Source organism: Anopheles gambiae, chromosome 2, assembly GCF_943734735.2.
Source record: "Anopheles gambiae chromosome 2, idAnoGambNW_F1_1, whole genome shotgun sequence".
NCBI lineage: Eukaryota > Metazoa > Arthropoda > Insecta > Diptera > Culicidae > Anopheles > Anopheles gambiae.
This window is the reverse complement of record NC_064601.1, coordinates 186934-208736: the sequence shown is the minus strand read 5'-3', so window position 1 is coordinate 208736 and position 21803 is coordinate 186934. Positions and strand designations below refer to the sequence as shown.

The 21803-nt window shown below is 37.1% G+C and overlaps 1 long non-coding RNA gene and 1 other non-coding gene across 2 annotated transcripts; both read right to left on the bottom strand.

Annotated features, from left to right (window-relative positions):
* Positions 1-2440: 2440 nt before the first annotated feature.
* Positions 2441-2543, bottom strand: Trnai-uau (transfer RNA isoleucine (anticodon UAU)). The gene is made up of 2 exons: positions 2506-2543; positions 2441-2476 (listed from the first exon to the last, which is right to left on the bottom strand). It is a non-coding gene; the product is annotated as a tRNA-Ile (tRNA).
* Positions 2544-17796: 15253 nt separating this feature from the next.
* On the bottom strand, positions 17797-19073 carry LOC133391758 (uncharacterized). The gene is made up of 2 exons (XR_009765215.1): positions 18138-19073; positions 17797-18067 (listed from the first exon to the last, which is right to left on the bottom strand). It is a non-coding gene; the product is annotated as an uncharacterized LOC133391758 (long non-coding RNA).
* Positions 19074-21803: the final 2730 nt, after the last annotated feature.

Genomic DNA, 21803 nt, shown 5'->3' with positions numbered 1-21803 from the left:
AAGTCTTGTCTTGGCTTGAAGTCTTTAGATAGTAACATTTTTAGCAACGCTGATATGTGACCAAACATTCTTTGTTTTTTTTTCAAAATTGTTATCAGGATAGTATATTTAAATTGTATATTTATAATGAAAATACTTAAAAAGCAATAGTATTTACTTAAAAAGTTATTTTATAAAAGCTATTTGTAGAAATTTTGTTCTTTGGAACAGCTTAAGAAAATAATCGAAAACATCGCTAGCAATACAATTCGGTTGGAAAGTATAGCAATTCTAATATGTTCGCCTTTACAGCTACATGTTGATTTTTAACTACAATGTGCATATAAGAAAACCCACTGTGAATATTAATTGATTAAATTATCAAACATATTTTTACGGTACATCCCCTCTTTTTACAATCGGAAGTTTTTGTGTTGCTCCAGGATAGGGAGGAAATTTCTTAATTGATAAAACTCAACTTAACTCCGCGCATTACCGATTGACCCTGATTGATGGTTTTTATATGACTGCCTGTGAATTTTTGACGATCTGTTCGATGCGTAGGAGTTCTGAATCAACGGGTTGTACCTGAGTAAAGTGAATATAATAATTGTGGGAACATTATTGACCAGTCTGACTTCAATACCGGAAGATATCCGCTTATTTTCAACCTGGATTTCCTATGCCGACTTCTTCGCGGCGTTGTAAGTCGAAAAAATCGATCAAAATTCACATTGCTGTGTTCAGAACTCCGCCAATTGGGTAGGGAGATGCTTCCGATAATAGTTAAGGCGAGGGTGTTGAACTCATGTCGGAGCATACGGAATGAAATTGCAAACTTTCAGACACAGTAGCAAGTCATTCAACTTACAATGCAGACTCGTCGCTTTCATCAATCCTTGGAAAGTAGCACCATATAGAATGGCCTCTCTATCATTCCCACAACTAGTGAAGACAGCAGTCTCCCGAGCTCCGCACGATAAGGAAAATATACAACAACAAAAACAATAACATTGCAACAGATTCGAATATACGTATGTTGTGTGTCGGCATACAAAACCAAAAGGGAGATTTAATTACAGCCACTTTCGATTGGAGTCGCAGCATCACGGTGCAGAGGGTCTAACTGTTGAAAAAAGAGAGAAATATTGCCTGCACAACTAACTAATAATCGTGGGAGTTAGAAAATCCATGACCCGTACAAGGGGCTTCAAAAGTGAGTGAAAATAGCAATGATGCTAGGTTCAACTCACCCATTCATTGGATGATAACACCACACACGTGCGATTAACGCACTTGCTCGTAACGTAATAGATGCATACAAGCAGCGGGACAAATAAAGTTGTTCGGTTACTTATTTGTGTATTTTTCGTGCAGAGCGAAAGGTAGAAATTTTTATCGGAACATTTTTAGTTTTCGTGAGCTCAAAAACATGCGATGCTGTTTACTCTGAGCTGTTGAACTGTGTTGTTCAACATTGAAATTTTTTATTCATTTAAATCATTCAATTTTTAGAATTGGAAGTTTTGTTTTGAAAGCAAACGACATTTTTTACGTTCAAAATTGTTTTTCAGCATATTTCCAAAATTATAAATATAAGCGTTTTTCAATCAACCAAAACACATCCTATAGAGCTTCTAGTCATTAGTCAAAGGCCTTTTTAATTAGATTACCATTATGAACCATTGTTCTACCATTGTTCTTATAAACCTGTGCAATTTCACAACAATTTTCTGTACTTAAATATTTTAGCCAGCAATTTCAAAGTGTTTTAGCCCTTTCAAATGTGTTTTATAGATTAAACTGTGCTTGTTTTACCGAGCAATTCAAACTCTTTTGAGGTTTCCTTTTGTCGCAAGCTAACATGTCGTGCAGGAGTTTCTTGTCCGATGCTTGGATGCCTGCCGCAAAATGTCTTGTGATTTTCCGGTTGGCGAGAACAAATGAATTCATCGGCTTTGTCTCGCATATTGCGGAGCTGTGAAGACGCACAGGTGACGTCGCATTTACATACAATGCCAACAATTGTCAGCGTCAAGCGCCATTTCAGTCTCATGTGTTCTGCTCCAATGACCCCGGACTTACAGATTAAACCCCGACCGTCATCGACCTCTGAGTGTTAATGTGTGGTTGGGAGGCACATCTATAAGCAAAGCGACGATGACATCGACCTTGAGAGAGAAATTCTCTAAAATGTTGTTTCCTTTGCTTTTTTAAGTGACAATTACAGTGCTGCAGGTGACGCTTGAGTTTGACGATATGCCTAAAAAACGTAAAATAAAACGTAAAATAATTAACATTTGAGGAAATGCCAGAATGATGTAGGACTATAAATGGCATACATTGCCACTTTCACTTAGAAGGTTTTATACAACGAAAACAATACACCACCTGAAGTTTAAATTTTCAGTAAAAAAGCTTCCCCGAGTAGCGGCGACGAATCGCGCGCATTCGAGAGCGCTGCTCCAGGTGAGGCTCGAACTCACAACCACGGCATCGCTCATAGCCAAGCAACGATTACTGTCTTATAAGTACCGTGCGCTAACCAATTGCGCCACTGGAGCAGATGCTTGCTCTCCTGCTAAGAGCTCAACTGATTCGGACGAGCGCTCTCGCTATTCACTCACTTGCAACTAACCGTTTCAAGCGTGTCACATACACAACGCCGCCCTGCAGTCCAAGCGTTCCACGTCGCACACATATACAAAAACCGGTTTTCAAACGTGTGCTCGCTACCCGAAGCGTCTGCGCATCGTGGCTCAGTGAAGAGAAGCAAAGAGAGCAAAACATAGAGAGAGAGAGAGCGGACGATACAGCGGACAAGGGAGAGAGAACTATGTGAAGAATACACAAAAGGGAGGCAATTGAATTATAAATAGGTGAAGCACTTTGCTAATAATATGGTAAGGCAAAGAAAGGCAATAGATCGTAAGCAGATATTTTTGCACCAAAAATAACGTTTGTCCTTGACCATGCATAAAACTGATAAACTATGTTAACTTTGTATACATGATACAGGGTAGATAAATTCGGCTTTAACACTACTTTTACGGTTGCGTCTCACAAGTAAAAAAGAAACAAAAAAATACATGCTTTTATGATCTAATAATTATGTTTTGAAGAATTCGAATTTCGGTTATACTTCAAATCTTGATGCTTACCTTTTGAGCAGAAGTACAGGAGGCGCCAGTATAAAAAAGCTCGGATTGATGTAATCAAAGTATTAGGTACTAATAGATCGTCATTGACAACAACTACACTGCGTTCTTGCGTGGGAATTTACCTAATTTTGAAGACGAAGTTCCATAACACTGTTAAAACCGTCGTCAATGTGGTTTGCGCCGACTAATAAAGGAATCTAAAAACAGAGACATATTACTTCACGTTACGAACGGCGACCCGTGCTTCTTTCATTCATGAATTCGTAATTATGTCTCATGTGTGTTATTACCATTGCGCTCGTAATCTCATATCATGCGGTTCTCGTTAGCAGCCTCATCATTTTTGTCGTCGTTAAGATCACCAAACATTACCTTTCATACGTTGAACCCAAGAACGTAGTGAAGCTGCCACCAAACGGAGCTAGTCTCAGGCGTTAGACAAATAATAGCTTCTTGTAATGACGCACCTTTTTCTGTCGCTTCAGCTCTATCTCTAGTTGTTTGGCTCATTTGAAACTTCCGCATTACGCGTTTTGGCCTAGGAATTCTCACGACAACATCGTAGAATCTTGTGCTTCTGTATTTATTGGCAATGGAAAAACAGGGAGCAATTTGTACATTTAATATATAGTTCTTGCTTCTCGTCAAGTTGTTCATGAGCAGTTCTAATATGATCGCTTTATTCGAATTTAGATTATTAACGTATTAACACATGTAGATACCCTAAATTCACAAAATTGTAGGCCCTTCACAAAAATCGTGCGTGAAAGATGGTTTAGGGATTCACAACCGCAAGAAGATCGTAATAAATATTTACTCGTGAGGAAGGTGACTCTTTTCCGCGGGCCCCAATCGACCATAGTTTGCGTAGTGTTTAATACGCCTTTGATTTTGGTACTAATGTGTGTAGTAAGTTAGTATAATTTCTTATACAACTAGAACGCCCAAAGAAAAAATGTGTTTAGGTCGAATTAAGTGTAAGATTCGAAGCAAGTTATTTTACAGAGTATATTATACCCCAATGAACGGTAATGAGGTTCGGTCGCTAAACTAATGACGTGTTCCACAAAGAAAAAGTCTAAACGAGACGATGGCCACCATCTGACGGATACTGATCGCTGTGTGCTCCTAACGGTGAAGGTGAATTATGAATTACTTTCCATCCAAGCATCAAGTAGCTTCGAACGCGCCTCTGGACACACCAGCAGTAGTTACCAATAACTTAACGACGACCGGCAAGAAAATTTATCCCATAAGCCACACAAGACAGGAAACATCATGGCGACTACGGTCAGGACAGGAAGTGGGCTGCTTTTCAATTAATGTTTTTGAAGTTATTTAGCGAAAAATGGGAAAACATTCCCGGAACGCTCTACAGAACACTTGACGGTAGCCAATCCTGACCGTACGAATGGCCTCGCATCATCGATAATGACCAGTATTTCGACTGGTCATTTTGCAAAACGGCGATTCTGTACTCTCATTTTTGGTAGATGATCTGGTAACAATGACGATTCTCCTGACTGTTCGTGGTACATTTTTTTGTAAAGTCCGTTTTCAACCCTTGCTTCTGTTCGACCTCCGGTACGTTGACCGGTCGCACACATTATTGATTGCTCGAACTTTATGGTTTATTGCGGCTAACAACACCTATTACCACGATGGACAATTCGTTTGAGTAAATTCCAAAGCAATCTACAGGCTACAAAAACATAACCTCTTTGACATACCAGTAATCGATTGAAGGTAGTCTTTAATCAAAATGACCATACATATTTTAAGTAACTATGACCCATTCCTACAACCATTCTACTTTGAACGATATCCAGCAGTTTACTCACAAACCAACCAGCATGGTATCAAAAAAGTCTACGCGTTAAGAATAAAATCTCTCTGCTGTATCAGTGTTATTTATATTAATCTTGATTTTCTGCGTTTATTCCCATCGGTAATAAATCTAATCTAATCGAAGCAGAACCTAGGATGGTTATCTGCTTAGCTATCTCACATACGGCATGGAGAACAGGCGAAAATTATTCATCAGTAGACAACATACATACATGCCCTGTAAGAGGGTTTGCGTTGAGACGAAATCGATCAACTCCGAAAATCGAATTGATATCCCAGGGGACTGAGTTATTGTTGTCCATTGTTCAGGTCATTTGTCAAATGTTAGCAATATACCCAACTCTTCTCAGGTCGTTCATTTCGTGTTGATTGACCACACAAAAGGAGCTCTTTTGTGCGATATTATTTTTGATTCTGTTGAACATAGTTACTGAGACTTAAGTGAATTTAATTTCTATTCTTAGTCTTAAGAATGTAAAGCAAATAAATTAATAAATTTTAATTTTCTGTTTTCATTAAAATTTGCATTCAAAACATGTATATTGCACTTAATTGTTTTTGTCAATTGTTTGTTACATGAGTAAATTGTTAAGACAAAACTATTTTAAATAGGTTAAATATTCAGTTAACATGTCTTAGCTGGTCAGGCACCACTATATCCAGTACATTCCTTCAGTTTTATTTTGTGGTGTTGAGTAGCTCCGAACATAACAGATGGCGTTAACCAACACTTTTGGAAATAGCCGATTTTGAAGCGCATCGTCAACGCAACAGAATGAGTAGTTGTTTAAACCACTTAAAACCTAGTTGACGAGGCTTTAAGATTCGTCCCACAGTTGAGTTCATAAAAAAGTCGTCGTGGAAGCAGATTTTTTGTTCTTAGGTGCTCTTTGATCACGAATGTTCTCACGATCAAAGTAAACGATGAGAGGACTCAGGGAATTTGAAGAAGATTTCTTACACTGCTTGCCTTTATGCTTGTGAAGAATCTGATTGAATAGGTATATTCGTCACAGGTGACAGATGGCCAGTGCCCAGTCATAACGAACGTCTTGGTATGATAGTTGAAAATCTTAGACTACTCAGTAACAAACAATGTTTTATATTTAGCTTTAATTATTTCTATGCAAAGGTTAACTTTAAATAATTACCACTGACGGCATACTTTCGTTAATATGGTTAGTTGCCCTGACCATTGATGCGTTTAAACAATTATCGACCCATAGCACCACTCATAGACGTTCAACGGCAGTTACATGAATGGAAGAGGCGAACAATGATCAAACACCGCATAGAAACGCTGTAAACTACCACTATTTCTTCGCCAATGCCTGATAACTGACCACTACGTTTGAACACGAAACGCGTCAGAAAGAGGTCTGGGCCATGCTGAGTAGAACAAATTAGTTTTAAGTCATATTTTATGATAATGAATATTTGTTTTTCTCACATTGTAGAATTGTGAGTGTAGAAGCTAACACGTGTGAAAGTAAATAAATCACATATATGTATATTCATCAATACATATAAATTTACACTGCTTTCGTGTTTCTATTTTTCGACAACCGTTCATGACATAAAAAAGTGTTTACTATTATCCATATGCAAAGTCCTGTTGTTCGTCCAAAAATTTACAGTATTTATACGACATTTCAGTCTGTTTTAAGCGTACTGTAAAGCCTTACAATAAAACACTATCCGACTGGCGGTTACGCTGCGCCTTCAAACGTCACGCGATGCATCTTTACGCTGTACGCTACCATGCGTTCAACCAGACGAAACGATACATTTCAAAATATCAAAAGACACATTGAGTCTACGTATAAGATCGCTAATGTTATTTTTATTCAGAATGAACGAGTAAGCCGTATTGCTGAAGATCCCTGAAATTAAACCTATCATAAAACTGACCCTTCCCTTATTAATAATGCATAACATTGGTGACCAGGGGACAACCAAGACAAAAGTGGATTTTTAACACACTTCCAAGAATGCACGAGAAGGTCACGCTTTGTCTCTCCGAAATAAGGGACAAGTGCAGTCCTAAACGCTTATACGTATCAAAAAACGGTCCTACGGAACATTTGCAGCCGAATCGAAATCGTTGGCTATATAGCGATTATTATCTTCTCCTTAGAAGATATCGTGAAGCAAAAAAAAATAATAAACTGGCGTATCGAGGAGGAGCAGTGTACTGATAAAATCTAAAACGTAATTACAGGTTGCTAGAAGACACACTATCTTACATTCCTACGTATTTAATAAAGACAAATCGGAATGAGCCACTGAAACTAGTACTGTGAATATTGACTGTATTAACTGCGTCCTGAAAGTAACAGGTAGTTTACAGCACCGCCACCAGGAAACACTTTAAATTGCACTGTGAAAGCTACAAGCAACGAGTACAATTGGTTCGGCGCGAATGAATTTGTCCCAGTCACGCGGGCAAGCAATTCTATTCAGATGACGCACGATAGTAAAATGATAATAGCGGGGCTCCGTGGGATTTGTGTTGCTATGTTGACTTGACTTATTTCAACATTTTGCACAACGAACAGCGTTTAAGCAATTTAGTAATATTTTTAAAGTTTTAGATACCACAAACATAACGTTGGAAAACTTGTATTATATTTAAATGGTACAGTCATCAAAACATACGACTTAACGATATGCCCATTATGAGTTCAAGCCCCGTATGGACGGTGACTGACTAACATACTGCGGGTAATCCATAAGTCACTAAAAAGCCAAGCCCATCATTGGTAAATGTAAGACCGACAACGGTTGTTGTGCCAAATTAAATGGGAGAGGAATGGATGCAAACCTTTTATGGATAACAATGAACTGTGAACTCGAGTGGACTTTGAAACAGAACATCAACGCAACTAAATTTGAAATTTGTACACCATTTATATATTTTACAATACATTTCTCGGCTATCACTAGTCCTAGTCTACATTATATTTCATTTCATTTCAATTACATATATCAAATTTCATCGATTCTTAGATAGGAAATTAGACATGTCTAAAAAAATATTTCGCTGACTAGCATCTACATATTAAGTATACTTTTAAAATTATCTGAATTAGAGTGTCGCAAAATCACAAAAATAACCTTTGGTCTTTTGAATACGATTGTTCTGGAAACCGTCAATCCACAAGACGGTGTCGTAAAACCTAAGATATTGCAAAGAAAACATACATTTTCAAGCGCTAGAAGACGGTAGTTTATGCTAGCCGTCGATCAATCCTACCTTCTTCGTATTTTTACGATCATCTCCGATTGACCCCCTGTTTCCTTGCGTTCGTAGAACATAAAACAGCGCGAGCACCTTGCTCGACGGATATTCCACTGTTTACTTTTGCGGGTATCATTTGAATGATTTTTACTGAGCGTCCAAGGATCATTAACGAATTTTCCTGCCCCTTTCTATGTCAGTAGCGTTGGATGAGGAAACCACTCCTCGATGAGCTCTGTTTAGTACAAACCAGGGGCTAAGTGGTGTTCGATTTTTAACAACGTATACCAGTACACTCGAGGCTACTGTAGGTTATGCAATGAGTGTTATCTACATTTTTATAACAGCGTTCACTTTCACTTTGTTTTTGGAAGCTGCATCCAATTCTTTTAAGCAAGTCAAAATATTGCCAATAATGATAAAACCCATCATTTTATTCAAAAACATTCATTATAATCTGGGTCCCACTGAATAAATACTCAGTTTAGATTTACTTGTACAGATATAAATTTACATTAGATATCTTATGTTTTTTTAAAAAGAAAACTGAAATAAGTTAAAAGATCTATGAAAGTAAATGAAAATAAAAAATTGAGTTGTACTCTGTTCTAGTACAATAATGTCTATTTTGTGCAAAAAACTATTGACACGTAGAGTTTATAATATAACACGCGATGATTAATGACGTCCTAAAAGGGTTCAACTGGAAAAAATCAAACTATTTGCAAGCGGTATTTTAAATGCTTCCTCTTAATACCAACGTAGCCTATCATTACAAGTGAACCCGGATAGATCTTTCGGAAGCATTTTCTTTAATATCCTCTCTCCCGCACAAACAAAAGTAAAAGATGCTGAGCTATCTTTGTATGCGTAATTGATGAAAATTGCCTGCTTTCGTATGCTGCTGTATGTACACTATATTTTTGTTTTCGGAAGTGATGCCGGATGCAGTGCTTAAAAGCCTAAGCGGTTCTAACTACCTAACGCACAGACAGCTTGCCAGCAATCTCACAATATTGTGCGTCGCTTTGAAATCTTTTAAGATGGTTTACAAAGCAAAAGATAAAACAAATGTTTTTATAAAGTCGTGTACATTACTTGACAGGCAAATCATTGCACCTTGAATGTAAAATTTCGTGAGCAGAGTTTGATCTTATACGATCACTGGTCTACTGTATGCATCTGTGCTTTTGCTTCCCCTCTCCAATAAACCGTACATTCATCATCATCATCATCACCATCATCACTTGGATCATCATCTGTTTCTTCGTATGCGCCATATGTCGATCGGGTTTTTTTTACTAAGATTGGATGATTTTTAGGTTAATGGCATCGCACTACGATACAGCCGATGCCGCTAAGTACAATAATGAATTTCGACTAGTCTACTTCCTGTAGGTGTCTGGTCATTTTCCAACTGTACATTCGTTGGTGTCAGACCGTTGATTAGAAGACGGGTCAGCTCCACCACATCAAATAATATCTCTCAACCGTCAAACCGTCAATACGCTCCAGCCTTAGCAGAACTAGACTGTACTTAGCCTTGCACTGTATATATAAAATTTCTTGATATTCATTAGCTTTTTAAAGTAGAATCAATGGACAAACGTTGTAGAAATGACCGAAAATGCTCCCACAACACTGCATGCACCACAACTAAAATCTCATACAGCATACATGTCGTTTCATTGACTGAAACTTTTAGATGTAACTGTAAAAATTTCCTACGGTTTTTGCCAATGTTAGTGGAGGAGGGGTGAGCTTATGTAGAACATTTGGCTTGCGGAAATTTAGAAAAATGAATGACGGTTCGAGGGTTTGCAACCGGGTCAGCTGCACGGTTTGTTTATATTTTGTACCACACTCAGAGGAAGTGCTGATTTCATCTGAGCTCAAAATCCTGGTAATTTCTTATCGAAAAACCAAACCAAACGGGTTTTCTACAATATTAGCGAGAGTATAAGTGAAAAAAACGTATAAGTGGACGCTAAAGATATGTTTCTCTTCATATGCTCCTGGAAACATCCTTCATAAGTGATTCGAGACATCGATGATGAGCGACGCAAATATGTGAAAAATTAGTCAAAATTCAACATGGATTTAGTTACAATTCTACACATGTCATTTGTTTACATTGCACATCACCTGGTTGCTGTGATGCGTAACCTGACAGATATTTCACCTGTCAAATACAGTGAAATTTCTTAAGATGTAGTCTCTTCAAGATAAATTGTTTCTTCAAGATGAACATTTGGACGGTCCCGTTATATTTCATACATTTTATGTCTCTTCAAGATGAATGTTTCTCTAAGGCGAATATCCTTCAAGCTACATATGCGATTTTCCAGCCAAAATTCTCGAAGATGAATTTTTGGGTTACAGTTTACAAAAATATTGGTCAAAGGATGCCATGTTCATTAGTTTTCTTCAACATTCCTCTCTAAGTTGACGGTCCCTTGAAGATTCATCTTACAGAGATTTCATTGTAGTTCATTTCGCTGTATATTTCACATCGTGTAGCCGCGTGGTAATAGTGCATTTATCGATATTTAGCTGATGAAACTCTTGATACTTGCATTCGGTCAACCAGACAAAAATTGTGTTGTCTTATTTATTCTCCTTCTTTTTTCTCACACGTTATCGATTAAGTCTTGCATGTGCAGCTTATGAGATTATGCTTTTAGCAAGATAGTACAGTTCACGCTCGGTAATCCGTACTTGATCGAGTACAGATTATCTAATGACGTTTTAATGTATTTTTTGAAAACTTCCTTACTTTTGTCTCAGTTACTTAGCTAATAATTGTAGATCCTAAACCTTCATATTTAAAAGAGAAAGCTTTTTTTAAGTAGAACGGTATTTATTTTTATAAAGGTTGGTTGTCAAAAAAAGTGCGTATTAGCGAGGGGCGAATTATCGAGGGTGCGGATTAAAAAGGTACACATTATCGAGCGTGAACTGTACACGTTCCTAAATGTAGGGAGTACGATCCATTTGGGGCTTGAACCCATGACGGGCATGTTGTTAAGTCGTAAGAGTTGATGTCTGTACAACGAGACTAACCCAGTTTTTTACAGAAGTGAGGAATTCACGGGAAAACACGAAAAAAGTGAAAAAAAAACAATCGTATGGATCCATATTCGACGGAGATCTAGTAAATTTCGGTTCAAATCAAGGTGCCTAGATTGGCTACAGGTCGGTTCTTAGATCTAATTTTGGTAGCCATGATGGATGGAGATTTCTATCGAGATTGGCAGATAGGGACTTAGGGTTACTAAGAACTTTCTATGAGTTGCTAACTAACTTTGGACTCCCTAGCTGTCATATGGAAATTTGTCAAAGTACACTTGTCGGTCCGTTTTGTAGTCCGTCGCGGCAAATCGAAGTTCAACCAGTGAGTTCAAACTATAATTTCCTTATTCGTCATAGCACACTGGACTAATGTGAATAGCCGCGTTAACACGGCATATTCTGCTAGAAAATATCTGTCAAACACACTTTTTCACTGAGGTAGGGGAAGTCTAGCAGCCTGTCGCGAATCTTTTTCGAGCAATCCAAACTATCCATCGCTGAATGGTTTGCAAAAATATTTGCTTGCAATCTTTTGACAGGTCGAGAGAAATATCGTGTTATTTCGTGTTTTAACATTGATTTTCGATTGCTTCGAAGCCCGAAATGTTCTAACGGTTGTATATTGTGGATGTTTCACAACAAAATCCCGTGCTAGACGAATTATTTTGTTAAATACGATAATTGTATTCTGATAAGATTCATGGTGTGTGAACGCAAAAATATTGGTGAATCATTTTTTGACACTTGTTTCTGGTGGAAGGGGAAAGATTCGCGAAGAACGATATGCCGTGTCTGAACGTACCTAATTGACAATCTGTTTTTAGTAGTGTTTTAATAATCATTAGCCGCGATTCGACGAAACAATCTCTGCTTGAAAACTACTGTCAAAATCACCGTTTCCCATGGCAACGGAAAATCGAGTCGAGTTCGGCAAATCTTATTCGTGCATTTTTTGCCATCCACCCCAGGCTCAATGGCACGAATCTTTGCTTGTAATCTTTTGACAGGTGCGAAAAAAACTGTATATTTTTTTATTTAAACTTATTTTTGGTATCCCTGCTCATGGAAGAACACTCGTTTGAAGATTTTAAGTAATTTCCATAGGGTAGAAACAAGTTTTAATGTATATACGTTAATAAAATCGCCAATTTAGTTTCCACAGAAGAATCGAGTCATGGAAACGCAAAACTGTCTCCAAATCTTTTTTTGACGGAGGAAGGGGAAAGGTCCGCCGTCAAATAATCGTTCCGTGGAGAGTTACCTATTCCCTGCCAACTATTAGGTATACCGGTTTTTTCATACAAATGCATGCTTTTTGATTGAACTGTCAGCCAACTATCGAGCGTTCAACTAAAAAGCATGCCAACTAAAAAGCATTCAACTATTGAATTCTAACTGTATTCCATTATGAAAGTGAATGAAAGAGTGCAACGTACCATAATATATCAAAGCCATGCGATATCTTGCTGAGTACACTGTCCTAGCTAGCACCTGTATGTTAACTCATTTTATGTTCCAGTGTCCTGTAACAAAACATATTCCAAATTCCGATGAAAGTTTAAAAAACATAATTGAATTGTGGCTTTATCCTAAAGTCAGCTTGACCGTTTTTATGCTAAAATAACAACCCTTCCCATACCATCCCTAGCTTGTGAACCTGCTGCTTATGTATATGACACGGATGTTTCAAGGACGGTCAATTAATTCCATGTCATCCAAGGGTGTTGCGGCCCGTCAAGTGCATCGAAGCAATTGATCAGATGCTAATGAAATGTGGGAATAACAAAGCGAAACAAGGACACAAGAGCATTTCAACAAAATTAAATGAGTTCAAAATTAAATGAGTTAATAAAATGTACATGAAGATGAGGAATAGATACCCATGCTGCTAAAAGGAAATGAGTTAAACTGTGTATGTATGTATGTATGTATGTGTGTATGTATGTGTGTATTAACATGTATGTAGTAGTAGTAGTAGTAGTAGTAGAAGATTTATTTACCTCTAATGTAGTATTGTACAAACAAAATGCAACTTAATAATGGATTAACGGACTCAAACCTTACCTTTCCTCATAATTTAGAAAATGTTCTAGCTTTGCTATGTGTACATGCTTCACTATATTGGTGTTTTGAAAACTGGAGAAGGAAACTGTTTTTGGACTAAATCCTTTCAGGCAAAAAAGTATATTTAAAAACATGTATGTATGTATGTATGTATGTATACTACAGTTAATAACCTGTAGGGACGGTCCCGTGGTACAGTCATCAACTCGTACGACTCAATATCATGCCTGTCATGGGTTCAAGCTTAGGATGGACCGTGTCCTCCCGTAGCAAGGGTTTTGACTATCCAGCTGCGTGGTGATGAATTCAGTCTCGAAAGCCTTTTTTTAGGCCGGCATCACCGCGTAGGACGGTACGCCAAATAGAACAGAAGTATGTATATATGTTTTTTTTTCTTTGGCTCGACAACCGTTGTCGGTCAAGGCCTGCCTGTACCCACTTGTGGGTTTAGCTTTCAGTGACTAATTGATTCCCCCCATAGCAGGATAGTCAGTCCTACGTATGGCGGCGCGGTCTTTTTGGGGATTGAACCCATGACGGGCATGTTGTTAAGTGGTACGAGTTGACGACTGTACTACGAGACTGGCTAAATGTATATATGTATTTATGTAAAAATGTGATATATTTCACCGATGCTTCAAATGTTTCGAAATAAACATTTCAAACATTTCAAATATTCGAAATATTACAACCGCCGCAGTGACCTTAAACACCTTAAACAGCGCCTTTATTCAACTTGTTTTTTTCTATAGCCAATAGAGTTTTGCTTGCAATGCAACACTTCTATTTTCTTAGTCTCATTATCATTTAAATAAGAGTCTTCCTTTATATCTTGAAATGGACATGTATAAAAATACCTTGGAGAAGAAATAAATAAATTTGTGCCTCTGACAATTTTTAAATTGAAAATGTATACGATTTGCTGATAAACTAAGCCTGACACCTGGTCTACCATAACCAATAATAACCATGATTATCAGCGTTTTGCCCGGATTACCCTTATAACAAGATGGTCCAGCTCTTGAATACAAAGGCATCGGCTGACACGGAGTTTGAACCTATAACGAGCTTATTGCAAAGTTGTTAGACTTGACGACTGTGCTATGTGTTTGGTAATTTTATTAACTCCCGTTATTTAGGAGGATTTGTACATTTTTTAAATTGTCTAATCATTAACTCATCAAACTGTTACATCACATTTTAAACATATCTCTTCTATCATGCTTCATGAATATCAGGCGACAGTGATCCATAAAAAAAGAAAAATCTACATTGTGCTTTTTGATTTGGCATAATACTACCATGAACATAGAAAAGACGTGCTCTCCTACCTTTTTAGGAACGCCCATCACTTGGCTTTGAAAATGCATTTGCCTCGGCCCACATATGTTGAGGACATGTAATTTGTAGATTTGGTTCAAAGTTTTTAGATCAAAAATATGTTTCAATCTCATTCTAAAACTGCCTTATGAAAATTTAATTTTCTTTTTTGCGAAAAAATTGCACGATGTATTGTAACAAGCTTTTCTTTTAGAACATTTATTTTTTCGCAGACCACTTATGTTAACGCCACGGACGCCACGCCGCAGAGGTTGGAGACCACATGTATAAAGGACAGATGTACTAGTTACTGAGAGAGCGGTCTCAAATCGTCTACTAATAAATTGTATCGAAATATCTACAAAAAGATGAATATCTTTCTATTTTGTTTTTAAATTTCACAACCTTCTGATCCAAAAAATCAGGTAAAATGGGAACATAAAGGAATCGTAGCAATTGAACATAATTAAAATTAATCAAGCAATAGAATCTGGCAACAAGTGCATGCATGCGAATGTGAACTGTAACTACATATAAATAAGAACAGTGCAAAATAAATAACAAAAAGGAAGAATCTAACGTGTTCTAGACTACAAAAGATGAATCTCAATGTAACCGATAAAAATAAATTCTAATTCGTAATATAACTGACCATCGGACAAATTTCGAGCGACCTGCATAGTTTCCAGAGTAGATTCGAATAAACATACATTTGTACAAAATCAGACAGAGATGAAACGCGAACGAAAAGTGCGTAGAAGAGACGGGAATTGTAGAATCAATACATCTATAGAAGCAGGAAGCTATCGACCTATTAAAAGATCAGTCTCCGCAGACGCTACTCCCAAGGTCTTAGAATGATGCGTCACATCCTAAAAGGAAGCAAAAAGTCATTCTTCATGCCATTTAATAGACAAATTTTCGTTTTCGAGAAACGACCCCAGCACGAATAGAAATCATTAACACTTCGTATACATTGTCTTCAGACCACTTGATTGGATCTGATGGGAAGCAGGTTACATTTTGAGCTATGGGTTTTAGGCACTGCAACACACTGGAAAAGAAAGAAATGGTTAAGAAAACATATCCAAAGAATATGGTAAAGACAAGACTCCGACAATGGCCATCGCATCGGCATCATGGTTTTAACGACAATCAAGTGCGCGACGAAACAAGTGACTTAATGACGACGACAACGATCAAGACAGTGGAGACGGCTTCTTAGGGAGCTATGCAAAGGATACCAATTGTTGACGAAGAACAATAAAGGAGGATGGGGTGAGGAGCAATCACAACCAATCGACCGAAGATCAACGTCGCTGTCCTATGAATATGGCATGACGGATACAGAACAATAGAAAAAGGAGAAAATGATGCTCTGATCTTCACGGTCACGGTCACGAGGATGTTAGACATAGATGAGAGACTCTTTGAAATATTTTCATTCTATCTTTCGATCGTCAGAGGTGTCTCCCAGCCTGTTTCTATTTCTGAGGACCTGAGAGCAGGCTATTGGCATGGCTGAAGCAAGGTTTCGGTTCATTTTGAATAGTTATTAAGAGGCATTTGATGAGTTGGTCTTTTTCGATCCTGCCATAATCTTTTTGCTTTTAGAGTCTCTCTGTAAGACCGCAGGTCCTCTTGAGGCGGCGTCTTTGCCGTGTACACTTCTGTTTCCATGATTTGGGTGTTATTTTCACGATTCCCGTCTCTTCTCCACTTCCCTGTCTTAGCTTTCAGTTACTGCTTGTTTAATGCTATCGAATTTTTACTCCATCAATTACACAAACGAGCTTCGTATTTTGGATAACTTTTAGGAATCCATAAATCTGATTTTCTCGTTGTGGCCATCCAGTTTAGTAGCAATTTCTGTACATGGATTCTGTGTTTGTTCTTTTTTCTCATCTTGTCGATGATATGTAACGGGGAGATTTTATCATCTGCATATCATCCTATCTAATATAAAACATTTATTTTTAGCATTGCTTCAATCCATACAAATTTACAGCAGACCGTATTTCTCAAGAATTAGCAATGATTAATGCAATGATCATTCCACATAATCTAGTTGAACAAGACAGTAGAAGTTTTGTAAGGGGTCAAACAGTTACTATGCAGATAAAAATATTACTATACAGAAAAACATAGCAATACGATACAAGGGTCATATTCGGACTTTTTTTGTCATAATTAATTAAATAATGAATAACATATAACTCCTACAAAAGTTAGAAAAATTGATTTTGCCCCAGTTCTGTTCATGTAATGGCAATTTCAATTAAAAAAAAAGATCTGCTGACCGTTTAAAAAAATGACAATTTTATGGTTAAGTAATTAATTCTTTAAAAGTCCACTCTCTACATTCAATAGAAAATGACAATAATCACACATAAATGTTTTCCAATTTTATCCGGTGTTCTAAAATGTCCATTCAATAACAAACGAATCACTGGAATATTTTTCCCAACAGCCAGTAGATCGTTGCATACTAAATCCTACACACGTCATTCGACTGTTCAAATCGATTGAAATGATAAGTTGCGTAGCTGAGCGTAGCGAACTCCAAGTGCTGAGTAAATGTTTGTTCTACACGCCCATGCTGCTTGCTTTTCTCATCGCTTAGTCTTGAACCTCTACTTATGATACAATTTGACATGGGATTTAAAGTTCAACCTAATAATGAGACTGGAGATTTCTTCTGGACCATTTGTATGACTAAAACTCCGTGAAATAAGCCGGGATGAAATTTAGAATCTTTACCCTTTTTTATTCAGTAGGCAAAAGCGATCTGTACGTAATGTTGGCTGTGTTATTGGTTCTCATGATTCTGTTAAGTTCTACTACACATACAACACTACTTGAAAATAAGTAGTACAGTATGTGTTTGCCCAGTAGTTGATTAGATGGTGTTTACGGTTCGCGATTCAGTACATTTCCACTCATCTCAACACCAAATTTAAGTTTAAATTGTTATTGTATGTCATATATTTTCCATAACGGTCGGATTTGGGAGTACAATTGGCAAACAGGATAACAATCTCCATAATTGGTTTAACATAGATCAAAGTGCTAACATAAATTACAATATCCACAATGGTCACAATGCCAATCTTACGTGAATAGTTTTGATGTGACATTTATTTGCATTAAAATTTCAATACCACTATGCTACAGCTTCATTTCCGTCCAACAAGCATCCAGTTATATAAATGAACAGTGCTCCATAGATTTTGCTTACAATGAATTTCACAATAGACATTACCAAATGATTAATTCATTGTAGGCCAAACTTAGGTAAAGCCTCGAATGGAATGTGCTGTAATGGAGATTTTGTACCCATGTGTTCTAGGTATCTTTCACGATGCTCTGGAACGTATGGTTTCTGAAAAGCATATATGAAACGATTTTGTTAAATGGCATATTTATCAATTGCAATTATTAAGGAAACTTACAACTTTTTTCGGTGAAACCGGCGGTCGTAATGGATTCTGACCAGTGTAAGAAGTTAGATATGTGGTATTCCAAACAGATTGCTTACAAATTTTCTTAGAATACATTATGTTGTCCCAAATTCGAGTTACTGATAATTTCTATCCACGGTCGTTTGCTTTCAACAAGAAATTCTATCTATCGTAAATTTTGCCCCGTGATCTTCAAGTTACAACAGCACAGCCTACTGCTTCTCATTGATGTATCGCGAAGCTTTTCCAGCTGTTCTTGACGATTAGAAAATGCCGATACCGACGTTTGACAAGTGTCGGTAAATGGTTTTGATTCACGACATCGACAAACAGGTAATAAAACTGATTTTGTTTTCGATCCACGTGCTTTTTGCATTGCTTTACATGAATAGTCCTTTGAGCAGCAGTGGGTTTCGCATTTCTTATCACAAATTGCATTTAATTTAACACATCGTTTACAACAGTTCATAGATTCGGCATCGGTCATACATAATGTATCATGGGAATGACAACATTTCTTATGTACACAATAACACTTACACAACACTCGTGACGCAATTTTTTTGCAATTTATGCATTCCAATGAGTCCACTGATATCACAATTTTTCTACCAAAACCTCTGTTAAGCACCTGTGATTTAGTGCACTTCATGCATTTGTTTACACTGGGTTCTTTGTAGTTTTTTGCAGGACAGTCCTCTTCTTCTAGACATGGTGGAATGTAAATGGTCGAATAGGTAGTTGCAAAACGAGACATGATGAAAAATATAACTGTATACTTTAGAGTTTATCACCGTGTACTGCGATAGTGGCTTGAAAAAATACATATATTGATTTTGTCGTCGTCTTCTAGCTTTCTGATTTTAATTTAATCATAAATTTCATATGCCTCATCTATTAAATTAGCGTGTCAATTTCAACCTGACTATTTCAACTGAATCATTTTTTTTCTTAATCAAAATGTTTTCATTTGCATAAAGTTACTTTTTAATAGTTTTGAGTTGACTAATTTAAAAAGTCATTTACATTTTTCTTTCAAATAAAGAAGTAAGATTATTTAAATTAAAGTAAACGCCTATGGTTATGCTTGTTTGTGCGCTGCAGCAATTTAAAGCTCAGTAAAACAGCATTCGCTCCTATAAATACATGTAGCAAAAATGCACAGAAATTAAACGTAAACGAGCACTGGGGTAAATAAACACAGTTACGAAAAAATAGAGACAATTCTGTGAGAAATAGGGATATATATTCAAAACGGCAACATAATTCCATTTCCGTAGTTAAAAGCGAAATTGTGAGTACTGAGCGAAACAACAAGAACTGGTGTAACCCCGGTAGCAGACAGGAAGACGTTTTTGTTGGGATGTGATACACTGCTCTGAGGATAAAAAGTTGGGCCGGAAGAAATAATTTTCACTCGGACGATGCATATGTGCTGCTGGACCGAAGTAGAAAAGAATCTGCGGGGTTGGTTGGGAATGTCCGTTCGCTGGACCATTTGGTGGCCACCGTATTCCGGATAGCCAAATTGCCATGGTTCTTAAGAGAGTTTCTGCCAGAAGCCGATCATAGCCGTCTGTCATTCCCATTCCATTCATTCCAAACGATGATCGATCAGGCGTTGGTTGGATCGATAGGTTTCATTCACTTTAACGTAGCGGTCTGTAATCATCAAGCTCGAAAACCAGTGCCGATCGATGGCACCGAAGCTCATCTTCCGCTCTACCATCCTAAGTCCATTTTCCTATTCCCACCTTTTTGGAGGTGGGACTTCTAGGATGGGGGTGCGATGAGTGACCAACGTCAAGAAGCTCTATCATTCCTTTCCTTTGCTTTATGTCCGCCGTACAGAGTACAGAACACAGAAGCTGAAAATTGCGTACGAGTCCAATTATTATAAGAGCGCGCACCTTAAAATAATGCCAATTATCAATATTGTTGATGGTGTTTTAGGAAATGGAAGTAGAACCTTTCATTATGGCGGAAAAGGAAAATAGCCATCAGAAAATAGAAAAAAAACTCGGCAGGTCCAATCACCGTCTCTATTTACTAGCACAGGAAAGGATTAACCACGGAGTGGTTCCGGTGATGGAAATCAATTTTCTGTAAAATCTAATGCCATCGTGTGCATTGCCGGCATGAAAGCTAAGCGGTGGTTTTCATGCACCTCTGTTCTGAAGCTGCTATTCGGATCTGCCATAATGTTTACCTCAATCATCGTACTACTTGTTCTTTCTTCCACATTGATCGCAGTAAAACATGTTCGCATCCATACTTTTGTTCGTGCACAATGCGATGAACGTTACAAATGTGGGAAGTGAAAATTAAAACATACAAAAGCTTACCAGACTATTGCAAGCACAATCTCCTGTAATTAATTCGCTTATAACCTTAAAAAGACAAAATAACGAAAGTAGTATTTGTCACTAGCATCAATATGCGCTACAACAGATACAAAATGTTATCACTCTTTTCTGATGTTCATGTTTTGTATGTATAAATATGATACGAGATAATGTTCGCACTTCCACATCATCGAACACACATCACGAGGCGTCGATAGAATCTGGGTGTGCAATTAAAATAATAGGATTATTGCCGGAAATTGAATTCGCTCGTAATTCTATCAAAAGGTTTAATAGCTGAGTTTTTCCATTTTTTTGAAATTTTTATCGCTGCAAATCATTTGATGCATCATTTCACAAATTGAACACGTTGATTATGCATGTACATACGTAGTCCTCAAGACACATTATACAAATAAACCATCGATATAACGTACTTTTGTAATCATTGATTATACGAATAACAGCATCAAAATATGAAAAACTTGGCACTTCTTTTTCAAATATGTATACGGCATTGTTATAACAAAAGAAAAACATAGCGTTAGAAGAACAGGACGTAGCACGGAGTTAATAAAAGATTTTTCTCTAATTGGATGACCTGAGCCTATTTAGTCAACCGAAAAATGAGTAATAAATCTAATAGGATAATCCCTATATTTTCCATCTCCCATCATACCCTCAGAGTACAACAAATATACTCTACAGTTCGACACATCAATGAACCCACATACAGCAAATTCGTGCTATATCAGAATCCATTGGTTTGTCGTGGCAGTCGTTGTTAGCTGAAACTATTAATGCTATATTTCAAATATTGTGCTACTTCGTTTTTATTGTTTTTAATTCTTACGACAGATATATTCAAAACATCTTCTTTATTCACGTATCTTCACGTGTTGCAATGATATCAGCCGCGTGCAAGCTAAGCAAACAAATGTTTATCAAAATAACTATAGATTATAGATAAGGTAGATAACACCAGATGGCGCAAAAGGAGAGAAGTATGAAACGATATTCTCACACGCGAGACAACTAGCTAATCCAAAAATAGAAACAAGTTCGCGCAAGGTCGCTAAACAGGGTCAAGTAAGATCAAGAGATCAGATGTTGAGGGGACAAGGGGAGAATTGCTCTCAGATTAAACACATATAATTTTTAAATATTTTTGACATGTTATAAAATTAGGAATTGTTCTTTCTTAGTCAGTTTTTGAGTTTATTTTATTTTTTTACAAACAGATAACAAAACTGAAAATTTCAATAGATTTCAATAATGACTACCTTAATTTTGGAAACATATCACATTCAAA